The sequence below is a fragment of the Ornithorhynchus anatinus genome, chromosome 13 (assembly GCF_004115215.2).
Source record: "Ornithorhynchus anatinus isolate Pmale09 chromosome 13, mOrnAna1.pri.v4, whole genome shotgun sequence".
NCBI lineage: Eukaryota > Metazoa > Chordata > Mammalia > Monotremata > Ornithorhynchidae > Ornithorhynchus > Ornithorhynchus anatinus.
In genome coordinates this window covers 17,820,478-17,845,783 of record NC_041740.1, presented here as the reverse complement: position 1 = coordinate 17,845,783, position 25,306 = coordinate 17,820,478, and the positions used below count along the sequence as shown (strand labels likewise).

The following is a 25,306-nucleotide window of genomic DNA, read 5'->3' as shown; positions in this document are numbered from 1 at the left end:
CAGTGCCCTTGAAATCTTAAAGTCCATGAAGGTCTTGTGACTCTCTGTTGAGTCAGAGTCAATAAAACTCATTGTTGATGCAAATGCAGCTTATCCTGTTGCCTGCATTTATTTTTCAATGCTACTTGTTAAGCGCTTACACTTGTTAAGCGCCAGGCACTATACTAAGTACTGATACTAGCTTATCAGGTTGAACACAGTCTATGTCCCATATAGGGCTCACAGACTTAATTCCCATTTTTACAGATGACATAACTGAGGTACAGAGAAGTGAAGTGACTTGCCCAAGGTCACAGAAAGCAAATAGCGGAGCTGGGATTAGAACCTACGAACTTCAGACTCCCCGGCCAGAATTCTGTCCACTACAACATGCGTACCCAGTAAGTAATAAATGAGTAATTGATATTGTCACTAAGTTATTATTAAGTTATTCAGTTATTAACTTCATGCAAAGGACCATTGGAAAGGTTCATTCAGAGGCAGTTTCTGGGCTGAGCTGTAGGTAGATTACATTTGGTATTTGTGGGGAAGAAGGTTAAAACGTTGATTCCTGAAGAAGATACAGGTCGCAGGGGCTTTGGGAAAAGATCCTCTTTAACCAGGTAGTCTGAGGGAAACGGGATTCCCCACCTGTCTCTTGGTGGGGACATTTTGTCCATGCAACTTTTACTGATTTTTTCATTTTCAATCTGCCGAGAGGTATCCAGGCCTGTTTGAAGCTTGGTTCAGTCCTGAAATGAAGGTTGGATTTCAGAAGGGAAGACTGTCGAGATAGTCTCTTATGTAAATATTTTGAATCGATGAAAAATGTTCAGTTCTGAATGGCAAGTCGTGCTGTGATCTCAGGCCAAATTTCCATCCCTTTGCTAACTCCCAGTTGTCTAAAATGCTGAATTCATGACTTTTTCCTTTGTACCATCTTGTCACAACACCTGCTGTTTATAAAGAAGGCTGCCCTCAGGGAACATAAAGTACTTTAGATTCCTTTTATCCTCCTCCCAGCACCTCTTGGGAGGGACACACCACCTTAGCACCATTTTTCACTTGGGATAGGCAAGAGACAGAGGGACCAAAAGGAATCAGCCCCAGAAGTGGTCAGGGTGGAGTCAGGAAAGAGAGTCAACAGTTCTCCTCAGCTAGTATCCAGTCAGTCAGTTGTACTATTGAGCACTTACTGTGTGCAGAGCACTGTACTCAGTGCTTGAGAGAGTACAATATAATTCGGGAAGCAGCGTGGCTCAGTGGAAAGAGCACGGGCTTTGGAGTCAGAGGTCATGGGTTCGAATCCCGGCTCGGCCACTTGTCAGCTGTGTGACTTTGGGCAAGTCACTTAACTTCTCAGTGCCTCAGTTACCTCATCTGTAAAATGGGGATTAAGACTGTGAGCCCCACGTGGGACAATCTGATTCCCCTGTGTCTACCCCAGCGCTTAGAACAGTGCTCGGCACCTAGTAAGCGCTTAACAAATACCAACATTATTAACAATAAATAGATACTTTCCCTGCCCACAACAGAACTTCCACAAACCTGTTTATTTTCCCTGCTGAATGGAGAATTACTGGGTTACGTTGGTTCACGAGGACTCTTTGGGCTGACTCCAGTAGTCCTTGACAGAGAAGCAGTGTGGCCGAGCGGAGAGAGCAAGGGTCTGGGAGCCAGAAGGACCTGGGTTCTAATCCTGGAGCCATCATTTGTATGCCATGTGACTTTGGGCAAGTCACTTAACTTCTCTGTGTCTGTTTCTCATCTGTAAAATGGGGATTAAGAATGTGAACAGGGAGTGTGTCCAACCTGATTATCCTGTATCTACCCCAGCATTTAGTACAGTGCCTGGCACATAGTAAGCTCCTAACAAATACCATAAAAAACAAAAAACAAAAAGGATTTTACAGTTTATGTAAGTCAAGAACTCCCCTATATTTTGTTTTTGCCACCGTCACAGGCAAAGGCAAGACTCTTAATCTTACCTGATTGGACTGAGGTTCAGCCCATTGCTGTTCAACCCATGCTAGAACCATATTACTAGATCATTAGTAGTATTTATTGAGCGCTTACTATGTGCAGAACACTGAACTAGGCACTTGATGTTCCATTTGGGTGATGGATCAGTGTTGTCAAATGGTATTGTCCAAATCTTTGCCTTTAACTATCACGACAGGGATGTAAGCTTGTTGTGGGCCAGGAATGTGTCTACCAACTCTGTTATAGTGTGGTCTCCCAAGCGCTTAGTACAGTGCTCTGCACACAGTAAGCACTCAATCAATACGATTGATTGATGAGACACCGAAAATCCAGGTGGATGAGGAGTGCTTTACATAACCATTATTTCAGTGTTGAGAAGGCAAGAGAAGCAAGGCAGTTTAATGGGGTTTTGATAACATTTCCAACATTTATTTACTGTGGCAAGAGCTCCTTTGAATGATGCCGTACAAAGCTTAGCTCATTACCCTCACTGCATCTGAAGAAAGAACAATGAAATATTTGTTTGTCATGTGAAAGCTTGGCTAGATAGCATTCTTCCTGTCTGGTTAACTCTATGTGGTGAGATCTCTGGATTGACAAAAAGGTGTCATAATCACCCTTGAAGTGTGGTCTTCTCTGAGAACATTAGATGTTATAATCAAAATGCAGGATTTGGGTTTCCCTTGAGCAAAATTTCTCATAGAATCCCATTTACAGTCTCTCTTAGACAATAGCCCTTTAGTGTCTTATTCAGTTCATTTCTGCATGAATCACCATGGAGTTGTTTTTAAACCCCCCTACTAACTACATTATTGGAACAAAAGGTTATTCGAAGATGGGAACAGAAAGACAGAAATTGAATTAGCATTAAAAGATCATTGTCTTAAGAATCCATCACTTTTTCCTTTAAGTGAAAAAAAAATGATACCGAAGGGGACTATGGGTATAGATTAAAATTGAATAAGCAATTTGTTCTTTTTTTATGTATCTGCACTTTGGAGAAGCAGGCAACAGGGAAGGAAGAATTCTGGTTTTTTAAACTATTGACAGTGTTTGTTGGGCACCCAGTCTTTTTGAGCCTCACCCCCACATATGGAAAAGGGCTAACCATCCGGAATCATGCAATCAGTGGTATTTGAGTGTTTACTGTGTGCAGAACATTGTAGGAAGAGTTTGGGAAAGTATGAATACAATAGAGTTGGTAGACATGATCTCATAAAGAACTTACAGTCTACAGAATGTCAGCTTCAAATTCAGAGATCAAATGGGTAGTTTGAATCTGCCATGCCAGAACCAGCATAATTTCTCAGCTCCAAACTCTGTTAATTACCCAGTCTCTTCTTCCTAGGTGAAATTTCTCTTCCAACCTTAAAGCAGCCAAATGAGGGTTTTTTTGTTTGTTTTTAATGGCATTTGTTAAACACTTACTTGGTACCAGACACTAGACTAGGCACTGGGATAGCTATAAGATATTCAGGTTGGACACAGTCCATGTCCCACATGGGGCTCACAGCTTTAATTCCCATTTTACAGATGAGGTGACTGAGGCACAGAGAAGTGAAATGACTTGCCCAAGGTTGCATGGCAGATGAGTGGTGGAGCTGGCATTTAGAACCGAGGTCCTCTGACTCTTAGGTCCTTGCTCTTTCCACTAGGCCATGGTGCTTCTCCCAAGTTCTTTTACAAGTCTGCCAGCCTGGGTGAATCTCCACTGTGGCCATTAGACATACATCTTAATAAGCTGGGATCAGACTGACATTTTGGCAAACAGAGGAAATAATTGGATCCTCACTCTGTTAATTGGGAAGCAAGAGAGATGGCAGTCATCAGCCATTAATTGTTTTCAGCTTTGGCGGTGTTTCTTTACCAAAATCCCCCTGGTCGTGATAGAGCACATTAATAGCAAATGCCAAGGGAAAATTGCTGTAAGGATGTGTAAAATGTTGTGACAGCTGGATTGACAGAGATTCCTCTGGTCTCTGACAAACACAACTAACCAGAGAGCTTGGAGGATCCTTCTGGATTATGATCCAGAAAGAAAATGATACTGCAGAGGAGACTACTAGCAGTGAATGCATGCTTTTTTGCACCTAAAATTATCCCTCTGTCTACCTACCTACCTATCCATCCGCCTGTCTATCCGCCCATCTATCCTTTGAGTTCAAAGATTCTACTTCTGAAAGTGAAAATGCTGTACACCTCAGCCTTCTCTTCTTTTTAGCAATTATCCCTTCCTCATCCACTCCCACAGCTACAGACCCCACCAACTTTAACAAACATTTTACTGGGGTAGATCAATCAATCCATCATATTTATTGAGTTCTTACTGAGAGCAGAGCACTTTACTAAATGCTTGGGAGAGTACAACACAGCATGTTACAACAGTGTAACAGACACATTCCCTGCCCACAGGGAATTTACAGTCTAGAGGGAAAGACAGACATTAATATAAATAAATGAATGCAAGGCATTTAGGTTGAACACAGTCCCTGTCCTTCATTCATTCAGTCATATTTTTTAAGCGCTTACTGTGTACAGAGCACTGTACTAAGCATTTACGTGGGGTGCCCAGTCTAAGTGGAAGGGAGAACAGGTGTTTAATCTCCATTTTATAAATGAGGGGACTGAGGCACAGAGAAGCGTAATGACTTGGAGACTTAGTATAGTGCTAAGCACTTAGTACAGTGCAGTGATTTGCACACAGTAAGCACTCAGTAAATGCGATTGAATGAATGACCTTTGTGACTTGCCCAAGGTGACAAACAGGCAAGTGGCAGAGCTAGGATTAGGACTCAGGTCCTCTGACTCCCAGACCCATGCTCTTTCCACTAGCCACGCTGCTTTTCAAGTGGGATGCAATTGAGTTTCAAGATCTGTATATAAGTGCTGTGGGGTGGGGGTGTGACGGGGGATTCCCCAAGTGATTAGGTGAAGCGGATGTATGGAAATGGGAGTGGGGTGATGTGGGTGGTGAAATGGGAGGTTAATCAGAGAAGACCTCCTGGAGGAGATGTGGTTTTAGAAAGACCTTGAAGATGGGGAGAATTGAGGTCTGGGACAAGGGGCTCTTTGGGGACAATAGCTGCAAAAGCAACATGAGACGGGAAGAGAAAACAGCAGCAGGCACTTCCAAAAACGAACAGTCATGAAACAAAGGCCAGTCTGTGTGCATGGCATGGCTGGGACTGTAGCTTCCACATCACTCCTTTCAGCCCCACACGCACCCCTAGGGGAACTTCATCTTTCGATGGCGTCTCCTTCAAGCACAAAGGATGGCTATGTATAGGATCTGAGAGAAAAGGATCAGTGACGAACAGATCCTCCCCTTGAAAAACGTGCCTCTTAAACCCGGACCAAAAGAAACCGAAGAAACAGTCACTTGGATGGCATTCCGTGGCCCACTTTCAGTGGCGGCTCTCTCTTCGAAACAATTATCCCCGTTGTTCTCCACCTCCTGGATGTGCAGTTGAGGGGCACCCACTGCCGCAGGCCTCTTCCATCCAGGTTACTTTTCTGTAGCAGGAAGTTATGACTGAAGGAGAGACCGATGGTCAGAAATGTTGTTCTGTGCTCAAACCCAAGGCAGGCAGGCTAACCCTTCCAGTGCTCTGTGTTTGGCAGATCAGAGCAAGCAATGTTGCTTGCCTGGAGAGCTGATTGTGTTCAAAAACCCAGTGTGAGCCTCCTAGTACTGCTCAGAGCTAGAACGAAGGGTTGAGTCTCAACTAGACTGTGAGCTCAACTGTAGATTGAATTGTCCTTTCCAAGTGCTTAGTATAGCGTTCTGCACCCAGTAAGCGCTCGATAAATACGATTGAATGGACTAAACTGGACAAGTTGTTAGACCAGTAACCTCATTCTGGATAAGGGGCTTGTCTACCAACTGTGTTGTATGGTAATAGTAATTAATTCTGGTATTACTATGTGCCAAGAACTGTTCTAATCACTGGGGTAGATCAGTCAATCAGTCGTAATTACTGAGTGCTTACTGTGTGCAGTGCCCTGACCAGGTACTTGGGTGAGTACAACACAACAATTAATAGACACATTCTCTGCCCACAACAAGCATATGGTCTTGAGGGAGAGACAGACATTAATAGAAATGAATTATGGATATGTACGTAAGCTCCTTGGGACTGGGCGAAGCAGAAGGGAGTGGGAAAAGAGGAAATGAGGACTTAGGAAAGGCCTCTTGGAAGAGATGTGCCTTTAATAAGGCTTTGAAGGTGGGGAGGGTAATTGTCTGTTGAAGGCGTTCCAGACCAGAGGCAGAACGTGGGCGAGAGGTCGGTGGTGAGATAGACGAGATCAAGGTACAGTGAGTAGGTTGGCGTTAGAGGAGCAAAGTGCGCGGGCTGTGTTATATTAGGAGAGTAGTAAGGTGAGGTTAGAGGGGGCAAGGTGACTGAGTTCTTTGAGGTCAATGGTAAGGAGTTTCTGTTTGATGACCGCAACCGCTGGCAGTTCTAGAGGAGTGGGGAAATGTGGACTGAACATTTCTATAGAAAAATTATCGGGCAGTAGAGTGAAGTATGGTCTGGAGTGGGTAGAGACGCAAGTTAATCAGGTTGGACGCAGTCCCTGTTCCATGTGGGGCTTACAGTCCAAGTAGGAGGGAGTAGGATTTAATCCCCACTTTACAGATGAAGTAACTGAGGCCCAGAGAAGTGAAGTGATTTGCCGAAGGCCACCAAGCAGACATGCAGCTGAGCTGAGATTAGAACCCAGGTCCTCTGACTCTCAGGCCTGTACTCTTTCCTCGAAGCCACGTGCTGGAATCGTCTTGAGCACCCCTGAGGTAATGACATCCTCTGTGGCTGCTGCAGAAAGAGGGAGGCATCCCTGAAAGGACTGAAGATGGCAGTGCAGGAACAGACATTCAGCTCCAGCACCAGCTACACCGGGAGATGAGTTGTGGTCAGAAATCCTGAAGCCACAGCAGACAACCAGGTAGAGCCTCTTCCTTCCTCTCCTCCACTCATGGGACACACACATCATGAGTCAAGTGTCACGTGGGTGCTCCCCACTTCCCACTTCTCCCTCCCCTTCCCTCTCTCTGCCCCGGCCCCCAAATGCACACACACAAAGGTGGGTTTAATGGGGAAAGAAGAGAGAAAAACAAGAAGTGTCTCTCTTCCCCTTCACCTGCTCACTCCCATCAGGTCTTGGGGCAGTGTCCAATTCCTTTTGCCACCTAGGAGAGGAAGCAGATCGAAGATCATGTGAGGCCTTACCCACTCGAGTCCATTTTTCTCACTAATCCTGGGCTCGGAGGGCTGGCTCCCTCTGACTAGCCCAATCTCAACTTCTCCGCCCCCACATCAGGGAGTGAACCCCACTCCCTGGGTTCAGGAAGATCTGAACCCAGCTCTGCCACTTGGCTCTGTGACCTTCAGCTAACTTCTCTGTGCTTCAGTTTTCTCTTCCAAGAAATTCATTCAGTTCCTTCATTCAATCATTCATACTTATTGAGAGCTTACTGTTTGCAAAGCACTGTACTAAGCACTTGGGACAATACAATATAGCAATAAATAGACACATTTCCTGCCACAACAAGTTTACAATCTAGAGAATGGGGATTCAATTCCAGTTTTCCCTCCTACATAGATTGTGAGCCCCGTATGGGACAGGGATGGTGTCCAACTTGATTATCTTGTATCTACCTCAGTGCTTGGCACATTGTAAGCACGTACCACAGTTATTATTAGACTATAAGCTCCTCATGGGCTTGTCCGTGAACTCTGTTATATTGAAGTGCATTGGCATCTGGCATGGTGGATAGAGCACGGACCTGAGAGTCAGAAGGTCAATAGTTACCACCGATTGGCTGACAATCATTTGTAGGTAGAATAGTTATTGTGTGCAAAGCACTGTACCACTGTGCTTGGGAGAATACAATAAAGTAGAGAGTTTCCTGCCCTCAAGGAGCTTCCTTGGGTGGACTTCTGTGCCCACATTTCTTTTTAGTTCTTTTTTCTCTCTGTGGGCCTGGGGACCACCAACTCTCCAGGTCTGCCCAAGCCCAGTGAGTTGTGTTCATGAGCTGTGGTGGTGTATCTTAGAGGGGAGGCAGCATGGCCTTGTGGAAAGAACAGACAACTAACTGGAAGTCAGAAAACCTGGATGCAAATTCCTGTCTCTCCACTGTCCTGCTGAGTGACCTTGGGCAAGTCACTTAATATATGTAGACCTCAGTTTCCTTGTCTGTAAAATGGGGGAAAAATATCTATTCTCCATCCCAACCGCTTAGTACAGTGCTCTGCACAAAGTAAGCGCTCAATAAATACGATTGACTGAATCCCTCTTTTGACTGTGAGCCCAGTGAGAGGTGGGGACTGTGCCCTAGCTACTTATGTTGTAACTCTCCCAGTTCATGGCACATAGTAAGTGTTTCAGAAGTGCTATTATTACCGAGATAAATTCTGGAGGGTGGGGTTTAAAATAACTTGGTGCTGCAAACTTCATGCAGGAAGGAAAACTGCAGAGAGGGTGCAGGATGAATATCTGTGAAGTTCAAAGCTGTAGGTCCTTTGTTTTCATAAGTAGCTGGCATAAAATTCTCCCAGCTGGGCCACAGTGATTAGAATTTCTAGCTTGGCCCTCAGTGAGCAGCAAACCACCCTGGTGCTGATGAAACATCAAACCCTGGGGAGGCTGAGCCCTCACACCAAGAGATTTGCTTTTCTTCATCACCCTCAGACCCGGCTCCCTTGTCTCTTTGTTTTCCATGTCATCAATCTCTGTCTTTTGCTTTCTGTCCGGCAAACTTCCCTTCTCCTCTCTCTGTCCTATTCATTTGTTCAGAATTTCCTTCCCTCTTCTTTGGTTGCTCTTCCTGCTTTACCTATTCCTCCCTATTCTCCTGAAGATCTTGACTCGGAGAAGAGTCTTTCCTTATCTCTCCATTTCAACAATCGTGCTACTGTGTGCCTGGAGAGAGCAGGATAAGTGGATAAGGGCAAAGGTATTTCCTTTCACAGATGCAAGACACTTTCTTCCTGTATTCCCTGGCTCCTGCCTCTCTTCACTCTGTTTTGTATACAACAGTACAAATATCATCCCTTTAAAATGCCAAAGTACACCACTCCTCTTTTGGTAAGTCTCCCCGGGCTCCTCATAGCTACTCCTGAAAGAACCCAAAGTTCCTGACCATCAGCCTCAAGACTCTTAGTTCTTTCTTTCCTCTCTTCCCTCTTCTCATTATACACTCTCAGCTCTTGGTCTTCAGACAATCAGTCAATGACTCTGACTGAGCACTTACCATCCCTTCTCCACCGTTTGTCTGCTCTGGCCTCGGGGCCGGTCCCTTGGCTTCTCTGTGCTTCAGTTACCTCATCTGTAAATTGGAGTTTAAGACTGTGAACCCCTCTGAGGGACATGGACTGTATCCCACCTGATTAGCTTGTATCTACTCTAGCATTTAGTAGTGCCTGGCCCATAGTAAGTGCTTAACAAATACCATGAAAAAAGTCCTTAGTACAATAGAATAAGTAGGTATGATTCTTGCTCTCAAGGAGCTTACGATCTTGTAGGAGAGACAGATGATAAAATTACTTACAGGAAGGAGAAGCAAACACAAATCGAGATATTGGACCCTCATTTTTGGCTCTCCTCTCTTTGATACACTGTTGAAGCCATTCCCTTATGTCAGGGTTAGCTTCTCGTATTGGGCTTCAACAAACATCTCTCCCTTCCTTCAAAGCCCTCCTAAAATACCTCCTCCAGAAAGCCTTTCTGGATTAATCCCAACCCTTCCTAGTCATACTGCCTCCCATGCCATCCCAGCACTCTTTCGCAGTCAGCCAATCGTATTTATTGAGCGCTTACTGTGTGCAGAGCAGTGTACTGAGCACTTGGGAGAGTACCCTAAAACAGTAACAGGAACATTCCCTGCCCACAATGAGTTTACAGTCCAGAGGGGAAGACAGGCACTCATATAAGTAAGTTACAGATATGTATGTAAGTGCTATGGGTCTGTAAGATGGGGGGATGAATAAAGAGAACAAGTCAGGGCAACAAAGAAGTGAGTGGGAGAAGGGGAAATGGAGGGCTTAGTCAGGGAGGGCCTCTTGGAGGAGATGTGTCTTCAGTAAGGCTTGAAGGTGGGGGAGAGTTGTTGTCTATCAGGTATGAGGAGGGAAAGCCTTCCAGGCCAGAGGTAGGACATGGCAGGAGGTCGGTGGCGAGATAGATGAGATCAAGGTACTTTGGATAGGTTGGCATTAGAGGAGTGAAGTGTGTGGGCTGGATTGTAGTAGGAGAGTAGCGACGTGAGGTAGGAGGGGGCAAGGTGATTGAGTGCTTTAAAGCCAATGGTGAGGAGTTTCTGTCTGAATAGGAGGTGGATGGGCAACCACTGGAGGTTCTTGAGAAGTGGGGAAACATGGCCCGTTGGTTTTTTGTAGAAAAATAATCTGGACAGCAGAGCATAGTATGGACTAGAGTGTGGAAAGACAGGAGGCAGGGAGGTCAGCAAGGCGGCAGATACAGTAATCAAAGCAGGATAGGATAAGTGATCGGAATAAGGTGGTAGCAGTTTGGATGGAGAGGAAAGGGTGGATTTTAGCGATGTCGTGAAGGTTGAACTGACAGGATTCAGTGATGGATTGAATATGTGGGTTGAATGAGAGAGGAGTCGAGGATAACACCAAGGTTACAGGCTTGTGAGACAGGAAGGATGGCAATGCTGCCTCCAGTGATGGGAAAGTCTGGGGGAGGACAGGGTTTGGGTGGGCACACCATGGGTGGTCAGTAGGGTGTGGTGCTGCTGTCCATTTGGGGCTCAGTCAGTTCCAAGGGCCCTGTTGCAGTTGACGAATGGATAATCACTTCTCAAAATGCCGTTCACAGCTTTTTTCCGAGCAGCTTCAATGGTTTACAGATGCGACCAACAGGAACCTCGTAAACACTGAGCATCCAGCTCATTTTTAATCTCGCACACTTAATTTCCCCCTCAGCATATGGGGCGCATAAAAAAGAATATAAAACTTTAGCAAATTGAGCCTTACTTGTGCTTTATAAAGAAGAAATTGAATTGCTCTAATGGCAGCTGCAGCTGGCTGCCTGCTTGGTACATTCCATGCAAATCTTGATTTTTAGTACTTAGTAAACACTTGGAGGCTAACCTCCTCCCCAAACAACACCCAAGGACAGGGTTTCTGGTCGTGTGCCCTCTGCTTATGTTAATGGGAAAACGTGATGAGCACGTGATTTGCGAGAAGCAGTGTGGCCTAGTGGAAAAAGCCCAGACCTGGGAGTCAGAGGACCTGGGTTCTAATGCTACCACTATCTGCTGTATAATCTTGGGCAAGTCACTTAACTTCTCTGGACCTCAGATCCTTCCTCGGTAAAAGGGGGATTCAGTATCTGTTTTCCCTCCTTCAAATGCAAGTTCCATGTAGGACCTGATTATCCAATAGCATCTCTCCTCACCTTGCCGCCCTGTCCTCTCTTCCCACTCTCGACGATCAGGTCTCCGCTCTCAACTCCACCCTCTCTACTCATCTCGACTCTCTCGCCCCCCTTTCCCTCCGCCGCTCTCGCTCCACTAACCCACAGCCCTGGATCACCTCCTCCGTCCGCCTCCTACGCTCCTATGCTCGAGCTGCTGAGCGCTGCTGGCGAAAGTCCAAGCACCAAGCCGACCTCACACACTTCAAATTTATCCTTTCCTGCCTTAACTCTGCCCTCTCCTCCGCCAGGCAAAGCTTCTTCTCCTCCCTCATCGACACCCATGCCCGTCACCTCCGCCGATTGTTCCAGACCTTTAACTCTCTCCTTAGGCCCCCTGTTCCTCCCCCTCCCCCATCTCTCACCCCCAATGATCTGGCCACCTATTTCCTCACGAAAATCAACACGATCAGGTCTGAGCTCCCCAAAGTCATCCCCAAAGTCACCCCTCCGCCTCTCCCCTCCCCCCCACCAACCCCCTCCCCTACTTTCCCATTCTTCCCTGCAGTATCCTCAGAGGAGATCTCCTCCCTCCTCGCAAGTGCCACCCCCTCCACCTGCGCCTCGGACCCCATTCCCTCTCACCTTCTTAAAACCATCGCCCCTGCCCTCCTACCTTCCTTAACTTCTATTTTTAACCACTCAATCTCCAAGGGCTCCTTCCCCTCTGCCTTCAAACATGCCCATGTCTCCCCCATCCTAAAAAAACCCGCTCTTGACCCCACTCCCCCCTCCAGTTATCGCCCTATCTCCCTACTACCCTTCCTTTCCAAAATCCTAGAACGAGTCGTCTACAATCGATGCGTAGAATTCCTTAACTCCCATTCTCTCCTAGACCCCCTCCAATCTGGCTTCCGTCCCCTCCACTCTACCGAGACTGCTCTCTCTAAGGTCATCCATGACCTCCTTCTTGCCAAATCCAATGGCTCCTACTCCATTCTAATCCTCCTTGACCTCTCTGCTGCCTTTGACACTGTCGACCATCCCCTCCTCCTCCATACCTTATCTCACCTTGGCTTCACGGACTCTGTCCTCTCCTGGTTCTCCTCTTACCTCTCTGGCCGGTCATTCTCGGTCTTCTTCGCTGGCGCCTCCTCCCCCTCCCATCCTTTAACTGTTGGAGTTCCTCAAGGGTCAGTTCTTGGCCCTCTTCTGTTCTCCATTTACACTCACTCCCTCGGTGAACTCATTCGCTCTCACGGCTTTGACTACCATCTCTACGCAGATGACACGCAGATCTACATCTCCGCCTCGTCCTCTCCCCCTCCCTTCAGGCTCGCATCTCCTCCTGCCTCCGGGACGTCTCCACCTGGAAACTCAACATGAGCCACCCGCCACCTAAAACTCAACATGAGCAAGACTGAGCTCCTCATCTTCCCTCCCAAACCCGGTCCTCTCCCAGACTTCTCTATCACCGTGGATGGCACGACCATCCTTCCCGTCTCTCGGGCCCGCAATCTCGGTGTCATCCTTGATTCGTCTCTCTCGTTCACCCCACACATCCTATCCGTTACCAAGACCTGCCGGTTTCACCTCTACAATATCGCCAAGATCCGCCCTTTCCTCTCCACCCAGACGGCCACCTTACTGTTACGGGCTCTCGTTATATCCCGGCTAGACTACTGTGTCAGCCTTCTCTCTGACCTCCCTTCCTCCTCTCTCGCCCCGCTCCAGTCTATTCTTCACTCCGCTGCCCGGCTCATCTTCCTGCAGAAACGATCTGGGCATGTCACTCCCCTTCTTAAACAACTCCAGTGGTTGCCTATCGACCTCCGCTCCAAACAAAAACTCCTCACTCTAGGCTTCAAGGCTCTCCATCACCTTGCCCCTTCCTACCTCTCCTCCCTTCTCTCTTTCTACCGCCCACCCCGCACGCTCCGCTCCTCTGCCGCCCACCTCCTCGCCGTCCCTCGGTCTCGCCTAGCCCGCCGTCGACCCCTGGGTCACGTCCTCCCGCGGTCCTGGAACGCCCTCCCTCCTCACCTCCGCCAAACTGATTCTCTTTCCCTCTTCAAAACCCTACTTAAAACTCACCTCCTCCAAGAAGCATTCCCAGACTGAGCTCCTCTTCTCCCTCTACTCCCTCTGCCATCCCCCCTTTACCTCTCCGCAGCTTAACCCTCATTTTCCCCTTTTCCCTCTGCTCCTCCACCTCTCCCTTCCCATCCCCACAGCACTGTACTCATCCGCTCAACTGTATATATTTTCGTTACCCTATTTATTTTGTTAATGAATTGTACATCGCCTTGATTCTATTTAGTTGCCATTGTTTTTACGAGATGTTCTTCCCCTTGACTCTGTTTATTGCCATTGTTCTCGTCTGTCCGTCTCCCCCGATTAGACTGTAAGCCCGTCAAACGGCAGGGACTGTCTCTATCTGTTGCCGACTTGTTCATCCCAAGCGCTTAGTACAGTGCTCTGCACATAGTAAGTGCTCAATAAATACTATTGAATGAATGAATGAATGAATCTTGTCACACGCTTGACATGTATGCTTGGCACATGGTAAGCACTTAAAGAATACCAGAATTGTTGTTATTATTACTATTAATAATTATAAATAAGAACAGCAGAAATCTGGATGGCTCTGTAATAGTTGTGGTCTTTGTTAAGTGCTTACTATATGCCAAGCACTGTACTAAGTTCTTCGGTAGGTACGGGATAATAATAATGATCATGGTGTTTGTTAAGCGCTTACTATGTGCCAAGCACTGTTCTAAGCACTGGGATAGATACAAGGTGAATAGGTTGTGCCACGTGGGGCTCACAGCCTTAATCCCCATTTTACAGGCAAGGTAACTGAGCCCAAAGTCACACAGCTGACAAGTCTGGTCCCACATGGAGCTCACAGAGTAAGTAGGAGGGAGGACAGATATTGAATCCCATTTTGTTGATGAAGGAACTGAGGCACAGAGAAGTTAAGTGACTTGCCCACTTGCCCACACAGCGGCTGAGTGGCAGAGCTGGCATTAGAATCCAGGGCCTCTGATTCCCAGGCCCCTGCTCTATCCACTAGGCTAGGGTCCTTCCCAAACATTAACCATGGCAAGCCTTCTAAATCTACAGTGGGTGTTTGAAGCTTCTACAACAGTGACACAAATATCTGGATATCTGGAATCTAGAGCTCCGCGTTTAGGGGAAACCAAATTGGAAGAGAGCTCATAACTAGTTCTCAATCTAGAACTAGGATGGAGATGTCATTTGACCAACCTAGTGCAGTGACAGATTCAGTCCTCTTCCGAGGCTTGTAACTTGCAACGAGAAACTACAGGTAATCCTAGCTCTTGTTCCCTTGAGCAAAAACTGCGTGGATCCCACTTGAAGTCCTCTGCTATAAATAGGCAGAAAATCAGGAGCAAGATGAGACCATCTTTAAATTGCCTTTAAATTGTCACACAGAAAGTGTTTAATAACTCCAACTGATCCAAAACAAAAGAGAATTGCTGAGTGGGAAAAAACAACAAACTTCTGAACAAAAATGAATAATAACAATAATTATTATATCTATTAAGTGCTTACCAGGTTCCAAGCACTCTCTTAAGTGCTGGAGAAGATCAGAGTCTTGTCCAACATTTGTGCTTACAATTTTAAAGGGGAGGGAGAACTCTCAGCCTCCTAATCAATCCTATTAATCGATTAGTTGATGGCTGCCTGAAAGTGTAAATAAAACATGGTGGAAAGAGACCTGCTGGAGAATACTTGGTACTGGTTCAGTCTCATTTGGAAGTATTTATTGAGTGCTTACTGAGTGTGAGGCACTGCACTTGGGGGAGTAATAATAATGGTTGTGGTATTTGTTGAGTGTGTACAATGTGCCAGGCACTGTTTTAAGCGCTGCTGAGAAAGTGCTGTTCATTTTCCCTCCTGAGCAATGAACATGTGGCTTAATAGAAATCTACTAGCTCCTGCACATGGAAAATTCAATGTTCCTGCACATCTTTCCTTCACTATTACCGTAGGCTTGCTCTTTGTAATGGGATAATTACGTCAGCCCCTATCCTCACCTATGCTGCCTATCAATCAATCATTGGTGTTTATTGAGCACCTGTGTGCAAAACATTGTACTAAGCACTTGGGAGAGTACAGTATCACTGAGTTGGTAGATGCGTTCCCTGGCCACCAGGATAAATGAAAATACATGTGACCTTTTTACAGCACTTTTCTCTTAAGAGCTCAGTTGTTATGTAATCCTCTCCCAAAGACATTTTTCTGTTCTAAATGACTAGAGCATTATGGTGCCTACCATCTAATAGATCTCAATATTAGTGCTTTTTTTAACCATATAAGCCCGGATTTTCTTCCATAAATTTCATCCCTCTACTTCGTGTTATCTCCCTTGCCTGCTTTAAATATTTTTTTCTCCCGAGTGTTCACACCTTTCAGCTATTTCTAAAGGGTTAGCCTTCTTTTTCATCATCACATAGAGAAGCTTTTATTTTGTTCTGATTATTTTTGTTGTTCCTTCTTCCAGTTTCTTCTGATGAGTGGCCATTGATTGGAGTATCCGAGCTAGGAACTAGCATGGGAAGCGGCATGGTCTAGCGGAAAGAGTTCTACGGACAGGAAGCGCGGTATTGTGTAAGTGTTCACGTCAGTTGTTCTTCTTAGATCTGGGCCACCCAAGTACACTAATACAGGGTCCAAATTTCTCCGCGACACCCTCAGTTACATCCCATTATAATCCCTCCCTGGAAAAGATGACTTTAGTGCCTGGTTTTGGGGTTGGGGGGCGGGGGATGAGTTAATGAGTAGTAGCATTTATTGAGTACCCACTTAACTAATTCCCCAGAATGAGCCCCTGGTCCATTTGGTTCTGGGACTAACTTGGTTCCTCACTGAGCGACTCTGCCAGCGGCTTGCCAGAATGTGCACATTTCTTCTTAGGTTGAGGAACCTGGGGAAGTTGTCCCCAACTATCCAACCTTGAGAATGGTGGGGTCCAAGGCCTCAATTTGCATAGCTATCTATCAGTCTGGGGTTTGGGCCTAGATCATGAACCCTCCAGTCCCCCAGGGATAGGGACTGTATCTAATTCCTACTTTTATATTCTTTCCCAGCGGTGTTGCCCTGCACACAGTAAATGCAGAGTAAATATTATTACCTACTACAGAGCCCCAAGCCTCAGTTGTCAAATCCCCAGGGGATGAGGAAGAACCTGTGTGGCCCAGAGGATAGAGCACAGGCCTGCGAGTCAGAAAGGGCTGGGTTTTATTCTGGACTCTGCTACTAGTTTGCTGTGTGACCTTGGGCAAGTCACTTCACTTCTCTGGGCCTATTACCTCATCTGTAAAATGGGGATTAAGACTGTGAGCTCTATGTGGGTCCAACCCGATTACCTTTTATCTACCCCAGCACTTAGTACAGTGCCAGGCACATAGCGCTTAACAAATACCCCAATTATTATTATTAACCTGGGAATCTAAAACTTCAGTGTGAGGATGGTGCGGAGAGCACATAACCCCCCTCCACTGTTTCTCAGAGCAGGAGACTGAATTCTTCCAAGCCTCTCCTAGCCGGGGCCTTGGACCTCTGGCCCACGATCTACCACTGTCCTGGAATGCCCTCCCTCCTCACCTCTGCCAAACTAACTCTCTTCCCCTCTTCAAAGCCCTACTGAAAGCTCACTTCCTCCAAGAGACCTTCCCAGACTGAGCTTCCCCTTTTCCCTCTAATCCCTCTGCCCCGTCTCTGCTCCACCTCTGCCTTCTGCTCCCTTCCCCTTCCCCCCTTCACCTCCCCTCAGCTAAGCCTCCTTTCCCTCTGCTCCTCCCACTCTCCCTTCCCCTCCCCTCAGCACAGTGCTCATTTGTATATATTTTTATTACCCTATTTATTTTGTTAATGAGGTGTACAGCCCCTTGATTCTATTTATCGGGATTATTTTGTCCTGTTTTTGTCCATCTTTCTCCCCCGATTAGTCTGTGAACCTGTCATTGGGCAGGGATTGTCTCTGTCAGTTGCCGAATTGTACATTCCAAGTGCTTAGTACAGTGCACTGCACATAGTAAGAGCTCAATAAATACAATTGAATGAATGAATGACCTTTTATCTACGCCAGTGCTTAGTACAGTGACTGGTACATAGTGCTTAACAAATACCCCAATTATTATTAACCTGGGAATCTAAACCTTCAGTGTGAGGATGGTGGGGAGAGAACATAACCCCCCTCCCCGTCCTCCACTGTTTCTCAGAGCTGGAGACTGAATTCTTCCAAGCCTCTCCTAGCCGGGGCTGGCCCTGGGGGGACTTCTTCCTCAGGGAAACACTCCGAATCAGCCACAGAGCGATAAAGACCCACTTCCTGCCTGTTGTGGTAGGTTGGAATTTCCTAGGGGCATTTAGACTAGCGCTTGGGTTTTGCGGGTTTCACCACTAACAGTTGGTATTTGCTAAGTGCTTACTATGTGTAGAGCACTGTTCTAAGCACTGGGGTAGATACAGGGTAATCAGGTTGTCCCTCGAGAGGCTCACAGTCTTCATCCCCATTTTACAGATGAGGGAACTGAGGCCCAGAGAAGTGAAGTGACTTGCCTACAGTCACACAGCTGACAAGTGGCAGAGTCGGGATTCGAACCCATGACCTCTGACTCCCAAGCCCGGGCTCTTTCCACTGAGCCACGCTGCTTCTCTAGCCACTAGCCCACGCTGCCATGGCCCCTCTAGGTAACATTTAGCACCGTGGGCCTTTTTTTTAGGGATGCTTCTTGGCAGTAAGATCATGGAAAGGTTGCCATCTTTGATGCAGGTGGGGTTGCGTCAAAGGGGGGGGTTTGCTGCCACCTTGTGACTAAACAAAATTGTTGCTCGGGTGGTGTCTGCTCTCAAACAGGCCCGTTGATTTGCATAGTGTTCGCCAGGTGACAGTTGGGCTCCAAGGACTTCACTGCGGAGGGGTTTTTGATAAAGCAAGACCCCCTTCCGAAGATCCAAAAGAAGTTTCCCGTAAGATTGAAGAACTCACCCCAAGTACTTTAGGATTAGCTAAAAGAGACCTACTAAAAAAAAAAGTTCCCCCCCCTTTATTATTTTCACGCTGTACCTCTTAACTCATTTCTACTTTGGAAGATGCGTTCTGCAACTAGGTCCAGGACCATTTGGAAGAGAATTTACATAGAGAAACAGCATGGCTCAGGGGAAAGACCCTGGGCTTGGGAGTCAAAGGTCATGGGTTCGAATGTTGACTCTACCACTTGTCAGCTGTGTGACTTTGGGCAAGTCACTTCACTTCTCTGTTCCTCAGTTACCTCATCTGTAAAATGGGGATTAACTGTGAGCTTCACGCGGGACAACCTGATTACCATGTATCTACCCCACCGCTTAGAACAGTGCTCTGCACATAGTAAGCGCTTAACAAATGCCAACATTATTATGCCACAGATATGGTGCTCCCTTGAAGAGAACTCTTGCTTCGGCCACCATGCAGCCAGAGAAGAGGATCCAAAAGGTAAGTGGAATTATCGTTGTCTCTTATGGATGTTGCTTGGGATGCTTGGATGGTACCTCACTCAACCACTGTGTTTTTGTAGTGGGTGGTGTTTCCTGAAGATTCCCTCCATAACGGGCACTGTCCATTCCAGGGTTGTCGGGAGGAGGCTTGAACTAAAATATAAGGCAGAGCCTTTAGGGCAATAGTTTGATGGTCAAATTAGTTTAGTGCTATACCCAGGGAAAGGGGAAAGAAGCTTGTAGACTACCTTTCCCAACGGGAAAGCTCATTTGCCTAGAATGTTAATTACTTCCGTGAAGTAGTCAAATACAGAGGAGTATTTGGGGAAGGAGGAGGGGGCTAGCTAAAGAAGAGACACTCTGGACCCCAAGAAAGCACTGCCTTCAACTTGAGGCCTAAAGGGGCAGGACTGAGGATAGAGTCCAGTCCTTTTTAACATCCATGAGGTCAGGACCCTGGGAGAAATCCATTGTTTGGCCTCTGAAAGCTAGTTGCCACTCAGGAGGCTTAGGGTGAAGACCAGGATGGTACCACAGAATAGCTGCAAAGGGAAGTATAATACTAGTTTTCAGGTGAGACTGGACTCCTGGGTCAAGATAAGAACAAGTTATAGAGCAGGGATGAGTGGACAGTTACAGATCTGACTTTAAGATTCTGTTATACCCATACTCCATGTTGTTTCTGATAACTTGTGTGCTGAGTGCTAGGTGTTACGTAGGCCCTATAGCAGTATTTTTTAGGACCATTAAATGGACTTTCATATAGTGTTTATCCTGAACCTCACCACTTCAAGGCTCTATAAATAAGTGCACAAGAGATCTGATCTGTTTTAGCACGGTGGGTCTCACTGGCCTCCCACCAGCCTCTTCCCCCCCCCCCCTCGATCTTCTGGAAACATCTTCTGAGAAGCAGCATGGCCCAGTGGATAAAGCCCGGGCCTGGGGGTCAGGAGGACCTGGGTTCTAATACCAGCTCCACCACTCATCTGCTGTGTGACAGTGGGCAAGTCACGTAACTTCTCTGCCTCAGTTACCTCCTCTGTAAAATGGGAGTTAGTACTGTGAGCCCCATGTGGGAAAGGGACTGTGTTCAACCTGATTAGCCTTCTTTCTATCCTTGCACTTAATTTAGTGCCTGGCAATTAGTAAGCATTTAACAAATTCCATTAAAAAAAAAGTATCGCTCAGCACACGTTTGTACTGGCTTCCTGGTTTCCTTCATTTCAGGCAGAAACTCCTCCCATCTGGCTTGAATTGCTCTCTCGCATCTTACCCCATTTTACCTATCTGCTGCCTTCTCCTCCCCAGTAAGTCGACCTTTAAAATGCATCTCCCTATGTCCTGTCCCACCACCATGCAACAGAGGTGTTTCTTGAAGGGTTTTTTTGGGCAGAGCACTATACTAAGTGCTTGGGAGAGTACAGTACAGTTGATAGAGCTTGCAGTCTAACAGGGGGAGACAAACATAAAAATAAATTACAGGTCCCTGGGCCTGCAGCAGTTCTGTGGAGGAAGAGCGATTCTGCTGTTTGGCAAATCCCATAAAGACTGGCAGCCGTAAGGCTGCTGTAGTCGTCCGACTCAGCGGTCTCCCGAGTCCTGATAAAATAAGATCAGATCTTTGTTTTAATCAATCATATTTATAGAGCACTTACTGTGTTCAAAAGTTTTATAATGCGCATAGCGAACACTCTGCAGCCCAACTCCAGTCTGGGCAGGCAACTAGCGCAGTTTGGATATAAAACTTGCTCCTGAGGTGGGTGTGCAGCTGTAGTCGGACTTTAGCAAGGAGCAAACTTTTCGTAACTTCCCTCATATCTGATGGGGCCACTGATTTCTCCACATTCAAAATCCTCCTAAAATCCCACCTTGTCCAAGAAGCCTTCCCTGATTAGTTCCCCACCCCAAATCTAACAAGACTCACTAGCTCTCTCTCATTTTTATGTGTGTAATCCATTCCCAGCATTTCTGTGTATGTGTGTATATATATATTATATACATTATAAATTATATATAATAATATATATATGTAAATTATAAATATGTATGTATAATATACTTATACTTATATATACTTATATTCACTTATATGTATGTTTGTATATATACACACACATATATATATATAGCGTGGTTTAGGGGAAAGAGCACAGGCTTGGGAGTCAGAGGACATAAATTTTAATCCCGGCTCTGCCACTTGTCTGTTGTGTGACCTTGGGCAAACCACTTCACTTCTCTGTGCCTCATTTACCTCATCTCTAAAATGGGGATTAGAACTGTGAGCCCCATGTGGGACAACCTGATTACCTTGTATCTACCCCAGTGCTTAGAAAAGTGCTTGGCACATAGTAAGTGCTTAACAAATACCATAATTATTATTATGTATATACTTATTTCAACTGTAAATTCAATTACTTTGATTGCTGAGTAGTAGAATAATTTTATGTCTGTCTCCCCAGTTAGAGCAACAACTCCTGTTGGCAGGGACCTTTTCTGTTCTCTGTTTTGTACCACCCAAGCACTTAGTACAGTGCATTGCACTCCTTGGGTACTCCATAAATATTGCTATTACCACCATCACCACTCTAGTGTAACTTCTCAGACAACTCTCTTCTTTGAACCTCTTCCCTGGCCCTGAAAGTTCATCTCTGCAGATGATAGTCAACAGTTTGTTTTAAGATGTGCAGTGTGTGTATTCTTCTTTACTGATCCTGATGCCTGGGGAAAGGAGTGACAAGATCAGTGGAAGAGTCATTGCAAGTGAGGAAATCTTCAGTAACTGAACAAGGGGAACTGAATATTGGGCTGACACAGGGAGATGGGATTTATCTGCAAGATAAGACCAAGCTTGTGAAAATGATTAATGAGCCACATTATCTGGTCAACTCAAGCCAATAATAAATTACAATTTACCGTTAACTAAAATTCATCTAATAACACAGAAGTGCCATTGGCTTCTAACCTTCTCCCAGTGTATTAGAATCTCCTTCACCGTCACCCTTTATTTACAGGATCGTCTTGATTCTTGGCTATTGGCAGAGTCTAAGTGTGGCAGTATTCAGGCAAATTATCATGATTATTATTAGTAGAAGTAGAATTGTGACCAAAAGAAACTGAAGATGGAGTAGGATGCCAGCCCTATAACCCTCACCTTTCTGGGATCTACATTTCCCGGGATTCTTATGGGCTAAATTTCCACAATTCTTTGGGAGGAGCTGGATATGGCCAATGGGAGTTTTGGAAAAATCTCAGTCAATTAGTGAGTCAGGCAGAGGTTTTAAATCTAGGAAAGGAGGGGCTCTTGTTTTGTCTGTGCAGGACACTGTACTAAGCCGTAGGAGAGTATAATAAAGTTAGTGGACCTCATCTCTGCCTTTAAAGAGTTTACAGCCTAATAGAGTAAACAGGCATTAAAATAAATTACAAGATGGAGAGAGTTACAGTGTTTAAAGATTATGTACCTAACTACCACCAGTGGGGAAGGGGTGATGCTAGAGTAAGTACTCCAGTGCTTCACTGGCATGGAAATGCTAAGGTGGCATTTGGGGGAGGGTTATATAGAATGGGAAGATGAGAGCTAAATCTGGGAAGGCATCCTGGAGGAAATGTAATTTCCCTTGAAGATTGGGAGAGCTGTGGTCTGCTGGATGTTAAGCGGAAGGGAGCATCTCCCGTTAAGCTAGCCGAAAGTGGAATTAGTTGACATGCTGCAAATTCAGGGTTGTTTTTCTTTCAATTAAGAGAAAGAAAAAGTGACTTGGACAGGGTCAGTAAGACACATGAGCTGATTAGCTGACTTGGAAACCCAGAAACGATTTCCTAGGGAGAAAGGAAATAGTGCCCAACTATTTTAGCTCACATTTCCCCCTCTCAGCCATTCTTGTAGCGTGGTGGCAATCCAAAGATATAAATAGATGTATTTTGCTAGAAGCATCTTAAAGGGAGGGTTGGTAAGGGTTGCTGACTAGTCTTTTGAAAGATAATGTAGAAACTACAAGGAAACAATTTATATCATCAGATATTTCTTTGTGATTTCAGTAAATAGTATCCATGAAAATTTTATCCCCTGTGGCCATATCAGAGGGGAGTTCATGATACTGAATTTTTTTTTCCCCTCCTGATAGGCTTCTGGACAGCCAAAGAGGAAGGGCATGATTGATTAGCAAATTTCGCTAATGATTTTGATTAGGTCTATTTGTTTTGCATATAATTATGTCTCTCCAGTAATTAGAATTCTCTCACGCCACTCAGACGTGATATAATTTTGGATAAAGATTATGGCAGTAAAATTTGGATGGATTTGTAATTTCCATCCAATTAGGACACAGATTTTCACAAACCTAGAATGAGTTTGCCTTCCGAGACAAGAATGTTTGAGGGTTTTAAAGCATGAAAGCATTTCAGGCTATGGAAGAACACTAGCATTACAAAATGGATGATCCTTTTAAATCTAGACATTGAGCTTTCCTAGGAAAAATTCCTTCCCCTGTTAAGAAAGCAACAACCACCTATGACTTCTACTGGGGAGCACTGCTGAGGCTCTGATGACTGATACAGGGGTCCTGACATCAGTTCATTCAGTCAGTCGCATTTATTAAGCACTTACTGTGTACAAAGCAGTGTACTAAGCGCTTGGGAAAGTACAGTACAACAATAGTGACAATCCCTGCCCACAATGAGCTCACAGTCTAGAGCGGGGGGGGGGACGACGACGACGACGACGACAGACATCATTACAAATAAATCAATCAATTATACTGAACACCTGCTGTTTGCAGAGCTCTGTATTGAGGGCATTGGGAGAGGATGATAAGAGTGAAATGCACCCTCAAGGAGTTTACATTCTAGACCAGGAGACAAACACTGAAAAGATTTGTGAAAAGGAGAAGGGGATGAGGATCTATTCCGTGAACTAGAGTAATTGGAGTGTGTGAGACACGTTCGCAAGTGGTGTGGGAGGTTGTGAGTACTGAGGTGCTGAAATGGCAGTCGGGGGGGATTGTAAGCAGGAGAAAACGTTATGGCATTTTCGCCAAGCACTGGAAGTAAAGCAGGTCATCCCTCTCTTTCCTTACCTGGGTTTATTCATGCAATAGTATTTATTGAGCTCTTACTATGTGCAGAGCATTGTACTAAGGGCTTGGAATGTACAAATCGGCAATAGAGACAGTCTCTGCCCACTGATTGGCTTATCGACCAGACAATGAATCAGTGGTATTTATTGAGTGCTTTCTGTGTGCAGAGTGTTGTCCTAAATCTTGGATCGTTTTAAAAAAGCAGGTGCAATTAAAAATAGGATTGAAGCAAACTTTAATGTAGAGAGGAGTTCATAGATGTGCAGAGAGGTTCAAAAGGAGTTAGCATGCAGTAAGCAACATGGCCTGGAGGAAGGAACGTTGGCCTGGGAGTCAAGACCTGGGTTCTAATCCTTGTCTGCTGCGTGAACTTGGACAAGTCACTTAATTTATCTGTGTCTATTTCCTCATCTGCAAAAGGGGGATTCCAAACCCGTTTGCACTCCTACTTAGATTGAAAATCCCATGTGGGACAGGGACTGTGCCCAACCTGATTATCGTGTATCTTCCCCAGCACTTTAGTACAATGCTTGACACACAGTAAGGGCTAAACAAATACCACTTTTATTATTATTATTATTAAGAAGGCTGATGTTCATCCTGAATTAGAGAAATTCTTCACTTAAGCTGAAAACCCCCCACCAGTGAGCAGAATAGCCTCCTACAAAAACAAATCAGAAGTCCTCATTTAGTTAATGTTAGGATGTTAAATTTTGAATTCCTTAAATAAAGGGCACAGAAGAGAGAACAGAAAAGTAGTTCTGCCCAGTGGAAAGAGCCTGTGCCTGGTAGCCAGATGATCTGGGTTCTAGTCCTGGCTCCACCCCACTTATCTGCTGTGTGACCTTGGGCAAGTCACTTCTCAGTGCCTCAGCTACTCATCTGTAAAATGTGGATTCAGTATGTGTTCTCTCTCTCATATAGACTGTGAGTCCCATGTAGAACAGTGTACATATCCAACCTGATGATCCTGCATCTAACCCAGTGCTTAGGAGAATGCTTGGCATAGACTAAGTGCTTAACAATTACCACGATTATTATTATTGATAATGAGTTAGTGATGTTTATCATTAATACAGCATGTAGGAATTTCATGTTTCACTTTCAGAGGTTCTGGAATGGTTCCTAACTTATAACACGTTAGCCTTTCGGGAAAATGTATAGCACAATACAGCCATCCAAGACACTGCCACGTCATCCAGGAAGATGTCGCTGCTGTCTTTGGAGTACACCTATACTGTACTTTGGATCCCCTGCACTTCTACCAAAGAACTACATTTCTCAGAGTTGGAAGCCTGCCTTTTGAATTTGTGGTAAAGCAGTAGTATTTATTGAGTGCTTACTGTGTGCAGAGCTCTGTACTAAGTGCTTGG

The 25,306-nt window shown here is 45.5% G+C and overlaps 1 long non-coding RNA gene across 1 annotated transcript; it reads left to right on the top strand.

The window, feature by feature from the left end:
* Positions 1 to 282: 282 nt before the first annotated feature.
* LOC114816087 lies at positions 283 to 18,861 on the top strand. Its single transcript, XR_003763864.2, has 3 exons — positions 283 to 380; positions 15,884 to 15,990; positions 18,790 to 18,861. It is a non-coding gene; the product is annotated as an uncharacterized LOC114816087 (long non-coding RNA).
* The last annotated feature ends 6,445 nt before the right edge of the window (positions 18,862 to 25,306 follow it).